Source organism: Rhinatrema bivittatum, chromosome 4, assembly GCF_901001135.1.
Source record: "Rhinatrema bivittatum chromosome 4, aRhiBiv1.1, whole genome shotgun sequence".
Taxonomy (NCBI): Eukaryota; Metazoa; Chordata; class Amphibia; order Gymnophiona; family Rhinatrematidae; genus Rhinatrema; species Rhinatrema bivittatum.
Genome location: NC_042618.1, coordinates 62,734,130 through 62,747,453, shown reverse-complemented (window position 1 = coordinate 62,747,453; position 13,324 = coordinate 62,734,130). Strand labels below are relative to the sequence as shown.

At 43.1% G+C, this 13,324-nt stretch overlaps 1 protein-coding gene across 6 annotated transcripts in view; it reads left to right on the top strand.

The window, feature by feature from the left end:
- The window catches only part of KIAA0586 (KIAA0586 ortholog), a 299,701-nt gene that overhangs the window by 32,131 nt on the left and 254,246 nt on the right, over window positions 1-13,324 (top strand). The window lies entirely within an intron of this gene.

Here is a 13,324-nt window from a genome sequence, read left to right as displayed (position 1 = left end):
CGCCCGCGGCATGTATATGTATGTAAACGATCCGATTAGCTATTCCCTCCCATACAGTAAAGTGCGCCCCGACTATTGCCTTTTTAACCTGCTATCTTGCAGCGTCTTGATTTGGAGATGGGCTTTAAAAAAAAAAAAAAAAAAAAAAAATTGCCTGCCTGATATGCTGGTAAACTAGCGCGTCTTGATTGACTGTGTGAATCATGAGGGCGTGACCCCTTTGTGCAATCCTTGGTGCCTCATTTAATATTCTTTGTTGGTACATTTTCTGTTATCTAACCCTTTTTTCCAAGTTATTTACCCTTTTAGCTTGTTAACAAGTTTAATTTTAATTGTTCATTGTATCAGACTATGGAATTATTTTCCTGCTGTTTTTGTTTTATGTAAACCGGTATGATTTACCTTTAATGTAAGAATGTCGATATATAAAAATAAATAAATAAAGAATAGATGCATAAAAGCTTTGATAGCATAACTCATGGTTCTGAATTCTAGGAGATTTATTTGATAAATCCTCTCGACTTGTGACCATTGACCCTGTGTCTTGTAATGCAGAGATGTCCCCCCCAAAACCCTGCGTGGAGGCATCTGTGGTGAGGACTAGGTTGTGAGCCTGATCCCGAAGAGGAGCTCGCACTGTTAGAACTTCTGGATTCACCCACCAGCGAATGTCTTTTCCCATGGTGTCACTACAGTGGACATTGGTTGGAGATATTGGAGCCATTGTGCTTTTAATCCCCATCGCAGGTGCCGCATGTGTAGATGAAGGTGGGGAGCTACGTGGATGGCAACTGCCAACTGACCCAACAGAACCAGGACTAGTGGGCAGTGACTCTTGACTTTAGAAGTCTGTATATAGATGATGAATTTGCTCGATCCTTTCCTGGGGAAGGAATTTACGAGACTGGACAGAGTCTATCCTGGCTCCTTTGAATGGAAGAATCTGAGTTGGTTTGAGTACCGATTTTTTTGTAGTTGATGGTGAGATAAGGAATTCTGGTTGGGAGAAACTATTAGCCAATTGTCCAGGTAAGGGAATAGCCAAATTCCTTGACATCTTAGATGGGCTACTGCCACGGCCAGGCATTTGGTGCACTCTGGGAGCAGAGGAAAGTCCAAACGACAGAACCTTGTACTAATAGTGTTTGGAATTCACTTGGAAGCACAGAAACCGCCAACAGGAGGAATGTATTGGAATATGGGTGCATGCATCCTTGAGGTGAACATATCCAGTCGTTTTGCTGGGTAAAATGTAGAACTAACTTGAGAGATGTCATCTTGAATTTCTGTTTCTGAAGGTACTTGTTCAGAATAGGGCGGAGCCTCCCTGAGGAAGTATTGGGAATAATATCCTGAATTGATTTTGCTCTTTGGAACCAATTGGATTGCTTGCTGCTAAAGCAAAATCTGTATGTCTTATTCTAGAAGAGGTAGATGGGGAGTATCCTTCATCATGGCAGTGAGGCGAGGAAGGGGGGGGGGGGGGCAGGAAAAGAAAGTTCCCTGTACGTACCTGGATCAGTCCAGACAGTGGGTTATGTCCCCAATCCAGCAGATGGAGTCAGCACAAGCTTTGAGGGGGCGTATCCATATATACTACTACCCCCTCTGCAGGAGTTCAGTATCTTCTGACTCCAGCAGATGCGAGTAGGGGATTCAAGCTCCCCTTCATTCCTGTATCTCTCATTTTCTTTCCAGTTTTAGTTATCTGGCTTCTTGCTGTTTGCTTGTTTTTCTTGTTATGGATCAAGTTTGTTTTAAGTAAAAAAAAACCAAAACAGAATGGCCCAGGCGACCCTGGTTTGCGGATCTGCTACAGATGGTTATCGACGGGCCAATCAGGCTGGGGCACCTCCCCCGACTCCTACATCAGGGCCCGGTATTTTTCGAGCAGGCAGAACTCTTCTGTCTTGCGGCCTGGCTTTTGAGAGGCGCCGCCTCCGGCGCAGGGGCTACCCAGAGGCGGTAGTATCAACGCTGTTGCGGGCACGAAAGACATCGACGTCGGCGGCCTATGTTCGAGTCTGGAAGGTGTTCGAGCTGTGGTGTACCAGCCAGGCCACGAGACCCGCAAAGGCTTCGGTACCTCAGATCCTCCAGTTTCTACAAGCGGGGGTGGAAAAAGGGCTCGCCTATAATTCACTACGGGTTCAGGTGGCCGCCCTTGGTTCGCTGCTGAGCAATGGGGGCTCTCTTCTACAGCATCCGGACATTGCTTGCTTCCTCAAGGGTGTCAAGCATATGCGTCCTCCGTTACGGGACCCCTGTCCCTCCTGGAGCCTTAACCTTGTTCTTCGCTCCCTGTCGGGACCACCGTTCGAGCCACTGCGCAGTGCAATGATAAAGGATCTCACCCTCAAGACTGTATTTCTTGTGGCCATCTGTTCCGCTCGACGCATTTCGGAGCTGCAGGCTCTGTCGTGTAGAGAGCCTTATCTCCGTTTTCTCTGACTCTGGAGTTTCGCTTCGCACCGTTCCCTCCTTCCTTCCTAAGGTGGTTTCGGCATTCCATGTGAACCAGACGGTGGAACTGCCGTCCTTCTCTTCCTCAGAGCCGAAGTCTCTCCGACTATTGGATGTCAAGCGCACTCTGCGTCTCTATCTGGAGGCTACAAATGAGTTCCGGACCTCTGACCATCTCTTCGTACTTTGGTCCGGTCCTAAGAAGGGGTCTCAGGCCTCGAAGACGACCATCGCCAGATGGCTGAAGGCCGGCATTGCTGTTTCCTACATTGGGGCGGACTCCCCCACCCGGCATTGTAGCGCATTCTACTTGGTCTCAGGCGGCCTCCTGGGCGGAGTCTCGCTCGGTCTCCTCTCAAGAAATTTGTAGAGCAGCCACCTGGAAATCGTTACACACGTTCTCGAGGCACTATCGTCTGCACCTCGCCTCTTCGGTCTCTGGACACTTTGGCGAGCAGGTTCTCCGAGCGGGCCTCGCAGGACCCCACCCAATTTAGGGAAGCTTGGGTACATCCCACTGTCTGGACTGATCCAGGTATGTACAGGGAAAAGAAAATTATTACTTACCTGCTAATTTTCGTTCCTGTAGTACCATGGATCAGTCCAGACGCCCACCGCGTTTGGGTTCTTGATCCTGCTCTGCTCTGTGCTACTTCTTGCTCGCAGTGTTCTGTGTCTTCACAGTCGTTTCTTTTCACTGTTTTTCACAGCTCCCTACAAGTTGGTAGGATGTTTGCATTTTACTTGTTGCGGTTACAATTGTTGTCATTATCTGTTTCCACAAACTTGATCCTTCGGGGGTTTCTACTCGGGCTTTGATATACTCGATACTGAACTCCTGCAGAGGGGGTAGTAGTATATATGGATATGCCCCCTCAAAGCTTGTGCTGACTCCATTTGCTGGATTGGGGACATAACCCACTGTCTGGACTGATCCATGGTACTACAGGAACGAAAATTAGCAGGTAAGTAATAATTTTCTTTTAGTTTGAATCATCCAGGAGGGTTACTAAGTACCCATTGATCTGTCGTGGTTCTGCTCCACTCTGAAAAATAACTCTGACTTCTCCCCGCTCCTGGGGGACCTGGCTGTGGCTGAGACATCTTCAAAAAGATGGTGGAGGTTTTTGAAGAGAGGTCTGGGATGGTTTTTGTTGTTTTCTGTTCCTTTGGCGAGGTCTAGTTTGAGCTCATTGAGATTGTGAGTGTGGTAATTGATATGACTGAAATTGCTGTGCTCTATAAGGTAGGAATGTCCTATGGCCTTCGTTGGTAGTAAAATGGTTTCCGCTGGTAATAATGTCTTGCCGACATTTGAGAATCTAAGGTTTCAGAGAGGGACTGAACTGCTACATTTTTGCTCTTTTAATTGGGCCACCGTATCCTTGAATTTGTCTCTGAATAAATTATCTCCTATGCAAGGAAGATTAGCCAGTTTTTCATCGATATCTTCTCTAATAGAGCTAGAATGGAGCCATGCTATGCGCCAAGCCGCAATGGCAGTGGCTGAAGTCCTAGAAGATGTCTCAAAGGACTCATGTACAGTTCTGAGCAAATGACACAGACCTCCGTGTCATAGAATGATTGCGGCGTAATCAGTAGTCCTGTCTCTGAACGAAGAAAGGGTTTTAACAATTGTAGGGACTCATAGAGGTACTGAACTATATAAAATTGATGCTGTTGTATACAAGAAGTTATCATTGCGCTTTGAAAAGACTTTTTGGTGAATTTATTGAGGATTCTGTGGTCCTTTATTGGGGGATTGGATGAATGGAGCTTAATTTTCTTTGCTCGCTTCATTGCTGATTCCACCACAACCAACACGTGGGGAAGTTGAACTACTCGGACTGTTGTAGATTTTTGTTTTTGTAACCTGCATTTCAAATCAAGCTTTCTAGAAACAGGAGGAATTGTCTGAGATGATTCCCAAATTTTTGAGAGAACGGAGTCCAATAATTTGTGCAACAGAAGAGCTGATGGTTCAGCTGGAACATCTAGTATTTCTAGAATTCTGAATACCTCTTCCCTAGGGTCAGGTATCTTTTAGATATCTACTCCCAGGAAGTTGCCTATTTTGTTCGACAAATTGAGAATAAGTGAGATCTTCAGGCAGAATGGAGTGAACAGAAAGTTCCTCCGGCAGATCAGATGGTATACCCGTTGAACTTTCAGGAGAATGGTCACCAGGGGAAGCTGGAGGTATTGACTGAGGGGCATGATGCTCCGTATCTTGGGTTTCATCTGGAGTTGGAAATGAAAAAAACTTGGGAGCTGAGTGGTGGTGCATCCCCCACTGAACCTGGAATATGAGGAGGTGACACCTGGGGATGCAGGGTGGAGAAAAGGTTCATTATAAATGAAGAAATCTGATTAATGGCCTCCTGTGAAGGAGACCTGGTCACATCTTCATGATGGTTTGGCTGATATGGTCTCATTGGTGAAGAATGGGAAGTTGACTTTCGGTGGTGTGTTCCCACAGGTAATAATTCTGAAGAAGGTTGAGATGCCCAATAACCCTGTTTCTTTAGAGGAGGAACTTGTCTTTGTGAAAGCTTCTCTTACAGAATAATTTTGTCCCAGTGAGAGTGAGAAGATAATCGTGAACACTCTAAAAGGTTACCATGTGAAGAGCCTGAGCTAATAGACAGGCCGATACAGTAAAGTGCACTCCGATGGAGCACACTGTTAGCCTGCTCTTGGACGCGCGTTTTCCCTTACCCCTTATTCAGTAAGGGGAGGAAAACGCGCGTCCAACCCGCGGCAACTAATAGCGCCCTCAACATGCAAATGTATGTTGATGGCCCTATTAGGTATGCGCGCGGGATACAGAAAGTAAAATGTGCAGCCAAGCCGCACATTTTACTTTCAGAAATTAGCGCCTAACCAAAGGTCAGCTCTAATTTCTTCCGGCGCCGGGAAAGTGCACAGAAAAGCAGTAAAAACTGCTTTTCTGTGCACCCTCCGACTTAATATCATAGCGATATTAAATCGGAGGTCCCAAAAAGTAAAAAAAAAGTTAAAAAGTTAAAAAAAAAAAAAAATGAATTCGGCCCGCGGCTGTTGGGCCGAAAACCGGACGCTCAATTTTGCCGGCGTCCGGTTTCCGAGCCCGTGGCTGTCAGCGGGCTCGAGAACAGACGCCGGCAAAATTGAGCGTCGGCTGTCAAACCTGCTTTCAGCCGCCGCTCCTGTTAAAAAGGAGGCGCTAGGGACGCACTAGTGTCCCTAGCGCCTCCTTTTACCCGGATCTACCGCGTCACCTAATTTAAATAGAGAATCGCGCGCACCGGCGAAGGGCCGGTGCGTGCGTCAGGAGAGCAGGCGTATGTCCGCTCTCCCGCGGACTTTACTGTATCGGCCCAAGAGAGAGGCTTTGGAGGAGATACCCAAGGAGGATGAAAGAGAACATCTAGTATGGGATCCTTAGTGTGGTGAGATCGAGATGGTGACTTTTTATTCCTCTGATAGATCTGGACCTCTTGGTCACCACTATTTTGAGAATTCCTTTCTTTGGACGACGCATGCGTCAAATGGTTTTCAAGCGTCGAAGAGGCACCATGTGAATAGTGTGAATGCGTCAATACGCCATGAGCCGAGTGGTGCATCTGTGCCAATGCATCGTGCTGAGTGGGGCGCGACATAGAATGCTTCTGACTAGATGACTGCGTTGATGCATCCTGCCATCGTTGTGGCATGTTTTGTATTAATGCCCTTTTTGAACCTTGCGTGGAGGTATCCCACGGGCTAGAAGAGGACGCCTTGTGTCGGTTGTCTGGCAACGCAAGTGGCGCACTTGCATCAGGTCCGCTCGGGGCTTGAGCTGGAAGTCCTTTTTTTTTTTTTTTTTTGTTCCAGATCGGTCTGATGCTTTTTCGGTTTCAGCTCTACCTACGAGGAATGTTTTGGGCACGCTATGAGGTTTTGATTTTAGGCCTGGGTTCGATTGGACTGAACATCCTGGAGTGGGCGCATAGCTTCCTGAGGCTGGTGAAGCTTCCTTATGCTTCCAGAGGCTGGCAATCTTCACGGCTCTTTGCCTCTGGGCCCAGGCTGAAATGCGTCCGCAATCCCTGCATGATGATTAGTCATGGTCCGGGCCGAGGTAAATGTAGCAATAATTATGGTTGTCAGTGATGGACATGATATTGTCCGCACTGACAATACTTTAAAGCCAAGTGTTTTTGATGATATGCTAGCACTGAAAAGTGCTGTTTGGGGATCACTAGCACAAAGTAAAATTTTGAAGAGAGAGAGATGGAGAAACATACGTCTGTGTCTGAGTTCGGGGAAAAAAACAAACGTAAGAGAGTGATGATGCACTGTGTGCATGAATTGCCGTGCAGGCACAGCACCACAAAGCTTTTCAGTCTTGGAGAAGATGTCCGCTAGAGTGCGCCATCGGTGATGTCACCCAAATAAGGCTAATTCAGCCTGCTTATCGACGGAAAACCATTTGATAATCTCTTGGGCAGGTAGAAGAGGAGTATTTATTTATAAGTTTTATAGACCGTCATTCGGAATATACCATCATCACGGTTTACATAAATAATTATTTAAAAAGTTAAATGAAATAAAACAAAATACAAACTTAATCAATAAAACAGTTATCACAAAATACAATAAAAATAAAATCAGTAAAATTAATCATAGTAAAAGATGTTTTATCCCACTTGATTTACTTATTTCAGCACATACCATGTTCCCTCCTTCAAAGGATTTCTTTGCTGTGGATAGCAGCCTCTCTAGGTTTATTGGGAAGGACAGGGGCCCACAGATCAGCTTGACAATTCTACGACTTTCGTAGGAGGAGGGATGTATGGCATTCCCTTTCCTCCAGGGATAATACTGGGCAGCCCGATCAGATTGTTTCAAGGATTGACTCAGCTGTGATTTGTTGATCTCTTGGTTGTCTCTTGAAAGTGGGGCTATAGAGAATCCTGATCTTGCACTGCTGCTTTTCCTCCCTCCCTCTTGTATGTGGGTTAGAAGGGTGACTAGATCTAGCTTAATGATAGCTCACACCATTTAATGTATAGAAGGCCATTTGCAAATATTTTAAAATTTCGGAGGGATAGTTGTCTCCTACCTCTTATTAAGCAATAACTCCAGTTTTTCCATACATACCTTTCAGTACAGAGATGAAGGATTGATGGAACATGGGACTTAGATTTTTGGGACAATTATAGCATGCTGGTGGCTGGATCTCTTTCGAAACCCTTCAGGCAATATGACATGGCGATATCTAAAACTAGAGGAATGCTTGGCTGCATAGAGAGAGGAATAACCAGTAAGAAAAAGGTGATAATCCCCTTGTACATGTCCTTGGTGATCTAAAAAAGGGGTAGAGACAGGATAGAGACGGTCCAGAGAATGGCAACCAAAATGGTGGTGGTGGGGAGGGGGGGGGGGTCTCCATCAAATGACTTATGAAGAGAGGTTGAAGGATCTAAATATATATCCCTTGGAGGAGAGGAGGCACAGGGATGATATGATACAGACCTTCAGAAACCTGAAAGGTTTTAAAGATGCACAATCGACAAACCTTTTCCGTTGGAAAGAAATCAGTAGAACTAAAGGGTCATGAAATGAAACTCCAGGGGGGACGACTCGGAATCAACGTCAGGAAATATATAGTTTGTCTTATAAGACTGTTAGGGCCTTTGGGGAGACCCTACTACCACTGATGAATAAATGGAACAGCGATCTTGAGCTAGAGCTTGCTTGACCAGCTTGGAAAATAATTTGGTGGAGATCCCATCTGAAGTTGCAGGGTTGGATTAATATATGTTATTACACAAGGTCTACAAGGTATCCTGTTTTGTGAAATTCTCGCCTACCTCCTCATGTCTTTGCTAGCAGGGTTGGGAGCAGGATGGCATATATTTGCATATCTGGTGGTCACATATTTATGTGCAAACATTTTGGAACAGGCTGGGATGAGGAGGAGTAAATATTCTTTTAACAGCAGACATATGCTTACTTGGGAACTATGGGAATTTTAAAATTGAGAAAGTAACAGCGTAAGCTGTTCGACCAGATGGCACATGCTGCCAGGTTCTCCATTGCTTCTGTATGGAAATCACTTCCTTTGCACTCCCATTGGGGAGTTAATGTACATACTTAAACTTAAATCCCAGGAATATTGAAAGGATTTGGGGAAAATATTGGTCTTTTCATACAATATAGTTTTCCCTGAGACTGACTGGGGGCACTGACCATATGTAGTCCGATGGTTTGTTTATGGCACATCAAATATAGACAATTTGCTTGACCCAAATTCTAGTACTCTTTTGAATAGTGCCTGTGCTTGATATATGTCCCTTTGTTGCATTAATCTTACAGATGTACATAGTTTGTGCTATTATATTATCTGCTGTTTTGTTAAATAAACAGTTACCAAAAAAAAAAGGAATGTAGATGGGAACCCATTCCAGATAACGTAAAGCAAACAGTATGCTTGCCATTTTAGCCGCCTTATGTAGAAATAATGTTTCTACAGATAATGGAAGGAAGTAAAAACAAAAGCTTTTCCTTAAATGAAATATATAAAAAGTTCTCAGAAGTAATACTAGGGAAAACCTTTTTTCCTTTTTGCCCAACAATTTTCTCATATCTCTTAGCTTTCCAACTCAGTCAGAGCTAGTCTCCATGAGGGCAATATTAAAAGCCACGTGTGCAGGTAAAGCAGTTCATTCCCTGTGTAAATGGCCTCCAGTGTAGTTTACCCACAGTTGGCGAAGGCATTCCTGGGGGTAGAGTTTGGAAATGTGTGCATACATTTGCAATTTCAAGAATACATGTGTGTTTTTAGCTGGAAATATACCCACACAAATAGCAGTTTTCAAAGGGAAACTTTTCTCTGTGAAAATTTGGTGCAAAGGCTGGGGGTAAAAAATACCCACGGATTTTGCAATAGTGTGGGTAGTTGGAATGACTGCCTCTGTTTGTAACTATCCACAAGATCTTTTATGGTGATAAGGCAATCCACCCCTGGATAGGATTATCGGGGGATCAGGCTTTCCCCAGTAGGCCAGTTGCACCCATTACGTGTTTTTTTTTTTTTTTTTTTTCTACCCCTGGCCAAAGAGAAGAGGGGCTGCTGCGGCCCGAAGAGAAAACTGCGGGACCATGGCAGTGCCATCTTGCCACGGCCGGGAAAGAGGCCTGTAAGGCCATGACCAGAGCCCATCCTGCAGCGGCTGGAAGAAAGCCATGCAGGGCTGTGGCAGATCCCATCCTGCCATGACCGGAAGACAGCCATGCTTGACGCAGCAGAGCCCATCCTACTGCGGCAGGAAGATAGGCCTGCTAGGCCATGCGTCCCTACCCCCACCAATTTTGCAGGAACCGCGCAGTGAGGAGCAGGGCTGCCATCCGATAGCGGTAAAGACAAGGCCAGAAGAAAGTGGGATGCCTGAAAGCTGTAGGTGTATATGCTTGTGTGTGTGTCTGCCTATATGATTGAGAGAGAGAGCGAGCCTGCATATTTGAGCGAGCGAGAGAGTCTGCATGTGTCTGTTAGAGTCTGTGTATGTGAAAATGAGAGTGTGTGTGGGGGTGTGAGAGCAATAGAGCCTGTATATCTGACGTCAGAGAGAGAGAGAGCATGTGTGTGTGTCAGGGGGCAAGAGAGAGGGTAAAGACTGAGGCAAACCCTTCTCTGATCTCCATGATTGTGTGGGTGACTGGAAATCAAAAGATCCCAGGTATAGAAAGCTGTAGAATTTTAATCCTATTTTAAATTTTTGGGTGTTCTTTTGTATATCTTATGTTTGAAATAATTGGTGTTTGGGAAATATTTAATAAAAATGTGAGTCTTTTTAATTACTGGATGTTCATTGGCTGTTGCCTGCTTGACATTCCTTTTATTAGTGTGGCTTTAATATTATGATTTATATTTCTTGACTTTATTGCTTAATGTTTTATGAGGAATGATGATTTTTCTGTTTTTCCATTGTTGCACTGCATAATACAGTCAGGTTTGCTGTGGTTTCTAGAGCATGATGTGAGTGAGCGTGCGTTAAAATACCTATGCAATGTGGCAAAATATCACGCGTTGAGCTACCTCGAAAATTAGCCTAACCGTGCCCCTTTTTTTTATTGTGGGCGGTATTCCTGTGAAATGTATAGCAAAATGATAAATCTAGGTCTTTGTTGAGAGAAAATTATGAACGTCACTTTGTAAACCATTGTGATCTACAATGGAACAACGGTATATAAAATGTCTATAAGAACTGTACCGGCTGAAGAATTGAGAACCTCCTCCTTATCAGATGGCTTAGATATATCTGAGAATTCTAATGTTAAGTTCGTACAAATGGAGAGGGATTTAACTAAAAAAGATTCTGAAACCGTAACATTGGAAATGATTTGGAAAGCAGTAAATGTAATCCATAAAGATATCGGAAGGTTAAATACAAATGTTAGTGATATGCAAAAAGTAATATCTAATATGAATCTATTGGTAGTAAATAACCAATTAGAAATTAAAAAAGTAGAGCAAGAGATATCTCAGCTGAAACAGACTCAGGCAACTATTATACAGGGCGAAACAATCCTCTCAAAAAAAGTAGAAATGATAGAAAATAGCATTCGACAAGTAAATTTGCGAATGGTTAATTTTCCTAAGTGTAGGATGACCTCTCCAAAAGAACAATTGAAAAATTATTTACAGGAGATTTTACTATTCTCTCCTGAGAAAATACCTAAAATAATAAGTGCATATTTTATAAATTGGAAAAATACTGAGGCAACCATAGAGCAGATTGAAACAACTTTGAATGTTACAGCATTGATAGAGGAGTCTTTTAGTGCCCAAGTGGAAAGGAGGGGAACTTTGTTGGTAAAATTCTCCCAATCATTAGAGAGGGAGAAAGTATTAAAAAATTTTTTGGAAAAGAGGTCCTCCTTGTTCTTAGGCCAAAAGATATGGGTATACCCTGATGTTGCTAGGGAAACTCAGCTGCGAAGGAAAAAATTCTTGACATTAGCCAATCAGGCGAGAACGTTTGGAATTAACATTTCTGTAAGATTTCCATGTAAAGTAGTGATGTATGTAGAAGGTAAGAAATATATTTATTACGAACCAGAACATCTTGAGAAATTCTTAGAGGAATATCGTAGTCAAAAGAGGGAGGATCAGTCTCAGTCTTAAATTGGGATTATATATTGGCCTAGAAATCCCTTATAATTAATTCCATTAGGAATGTTAAAAAATTTTCCTTAATTATTGCTTATGTTCTCTCCCTGAGTGTCTTGTTTAGTACATTAGAAACAAGGAAGGAAGAAATTTAATGGGTTCAAAAATGATTTAAGTTGATGACGTAATGTTGAGATTTAAAACCTTGTTTGAAGTATAATTGTATTACTGGATTGTAATATTTGAAACTCAGAAATAAAAAAAAAAAAAAAAAAAAAAAAAAAAAAATGTCTAAATAAACTTGTGAGCATATGTGTGAGTGAGAAGAACAAGTGAGTCGATGGGCAAATTGTGAGCAAGAAGACTATTTAAACCACTGAGCATGTGTGTGAGCAAGAATGAGTTGGTGAACATATGTGCGAGCCAGAGTTTGTGAGCGAGTCAGTCTCTCTCTCTCTCTCCCTCAACAGTTTCTGCAATCTAAAAATCTGTTTGTGACTGACCGTGTGTGTCTTGACACTGGCTGGCAGTGTATTACTTGCAACTGCTTCAAGAACCAGACAGAATCCAGGATATATCTCTATAAGAGATATAAGAAGATGTGCAGGGGCCCTACCAATTTGCATGAATGGAACGGGCTGCAGCTCTGCTCACCCCTGGTCTACAATGTCCTCCAACACTTCAGTTATGTAGGAAAGATGATGTTTATTTTGGCTCAGTTCTACCAGGATCTGGGGTTGATTTGGCATGCTTTTGGGAGCTCTTGACACATGTGCCGCAGGGAAAGTGCATGAGGGCGTCATTTTTGAAAAAATTGCCTGGGCTGATATTTTCCTGCAATCTGCTCCTGATCCCATCTCTTTAAATAAATTAAGAATTTGGAATTCTGCATATTTTTTTCAGTCACAAGAATAAAATATCTTGGTTATCCCTTCTTTGTGGGATTATATTTTACAGGAGAAATGTTCCCGGGCTTTTTCTTTTTTTGGGGCCAACATTATGAAATTCATTGCTGAGAGCTAAGAGAATAAAGTATCAGCTTTCTTATTGAAGCAGGTATTTAGTTAGCAGGCAAACCAGCATTGTTGTTTTAATCTTCATAAATTAATTTTTCTATATATTTTTTGTTTGACTTTATATTGCACTATGTTTTGTATTTTATGACTTGTATGTTATGACTGTATATTTGGAATCCACACTGAGCATTGTTTTATGGAAAACAATTTAAATACTGTAAATAAAATATTGGACTACTTTACCATGAGTTTTCATTCACAGCTATTCAGGCTTTTCCCCCTATTTTAGAACTCCTCCTCCACCCCTACTCCGCACCACGGCCAACCAATCAGGGCTCTGAGTGGAACTCGGTTCACATATACTCTGAGTTTGGCCACTGGGTGTCGCCATGAGGGCGATGGCTGGGACGCCTTCATTCCAAGGACTGTGAATGATTTTCATGTTTGATTTCTAATAAGATAAAATACAGTTAATGGCTGTACACGCCAGATATACATCTCTTCTACTGGCCCATGCTTCTGTTTTTAACAATATCCTTGGAGTTTAGCTTAATTTGTTCAACAATTTTATATTTTTTTTAAATGGGAGATTTAATCCTCCTGATTTGGTCAGGGATCAGACGATTTTTTTGCCCGAAATGGGGATAGTGCTTTACTCTCCCCTCCACGCACCATATCATACAGGTACTTAATCTAAGCTGAAAGG